Raw genomic sequence first — 1672 nt, forward strand, 5'->3', positions numbered from 1 at the left:
GGGGTTGATGTGTGGGTCGCGCCGAAGTCAAATGTTAGCCTAAAATAGTGCATTTGGTGTAATTTACGCATTCCTTTTCTATCAATAGGTCCACATGGACAGTTTCAAGGGGGCACTCGCCACATTGTACCCCCCCCCCCACACACACACAGCAAACTCTGATACTTTATAATGATATTCGGGTCACGTGTTCTATAATTGGGTACACGTGGACTATATCAAGGGGGGGGGGGGGGAGGGGGGAATCTCGGCGAGTGCAACGAAACCCTGATATACAGCTACTTTATGAATAAAATCTTGTGTCAGTAATTGTTTTCATGTTGCTGTTTTTTGTACCTCTTTCCAAGTCCTAATAATTCTAGCTGTTCTAGAGAAATAATGTATTAAATAAGCATTAACCAACACTTCACAACCCATCAAATAACTCACTACAGCATTTGAGTGTGACGTCACATATGCGATTTCAATCATTCTGAGAAAACGCTTAACTCCGGCTAATTGCGTATTATGTGTAATCACGTGATACAGTTGTTGTACCTCCTTGGCGTAATCAAGTCTAATTTCAGGGGGAACAATCTAAAGAATCCTTGTCAATCAAACATACTTATCTAAGGCATATCGCCTGCTATTTCTATCAAGTAAATACCGTAAAATTACACCGAACCATTCTTTTGAAGTAAGTATCTAGTTCTTTTACAAAAAACATTCTCATTCACAGTCATTATGGCTTCACTATTTACGTTTCGGCAGGTTTTCATCGGTCGTTAGCTATTTTTTGAAGCGCTGATGCATTTATAAGCCCGCGTAAATGTCTAAGCAGCAGTAAGAATGCTTTCATCTGGAGTCCTAGAAGGTTCAACGCAATAGGAGGCCCGCACGGTGGCGGGTGCACGGCCGATCCATCATCCATCTAATGACATCTTCCCTCCCAGAGCTGTTCAAAACGGAGCTATGCAGCGCACATTATGAACAATGCATTTTAATTGTAGATAATAGGACAGATAATACAAAAAGTTCAAATTCCTTGAGACATAACTGAGAAATGAAAATTAAAACAGCACACTTTGCTTATACTATTCATTGTTTGATTCAGTTGCATTTGATAAAGTGAAGAAGAAGAAGAAGAAGAAGAAGAAGAAGAAGAAGAAGAAGAAGAAGAAGAAGAAGTTAATTTAAAGAAAAACGTCGGAATATGCATATGTTCTAGATAGCCGTGTGACTTTTACATGCTAAATATTAGGGATGCAAACGAATATTCGAATATTCGAATATTCGATCAAACGTTTGGTATTCGAATGGCAAAATCGGTATTCGAATATTCGAAAAAAAAAGTTGAATAAATAAAATAAAAAAACCATTGACCTACAAGGCTGCAATTGTGTATTTAGTTCTTTTGTCATGTTTTTACAATGATTGGCCCCTAATGCCAGAGGTGTGAATGTGATGACAATACACTAAACACGCGTCATATGTCATTTAGGGACATATCGCCGGGTACTATAAAAAGTCCCCGTAATTTTACAACTTGCTATTGGACAAGTGACACCAATGCCTTTGCCAATTAAGGATTTAAGGAAACGGCCTTCACACTAATGTGCTGTCTTGGTTGCAGATTAAGCTATGCAACATTGCTCAAATTGCCGTGATACTATGTATGGCATTTGCTACAATA

Source organism: Mya arenaria, chromosome 12 (assembly GCF_026914265.1).
Source record: "Mya arenaria isolate MELC-2E11 chromosome 12, ASM2691426v1".
In the NCBI taxonomy this organism is placed as follows: domain Eukaryota; kingdom Metazoa; phylum Mollusca; class Bivalvia; order Myida; family Myidae; genus Mya; species Mya arenaria.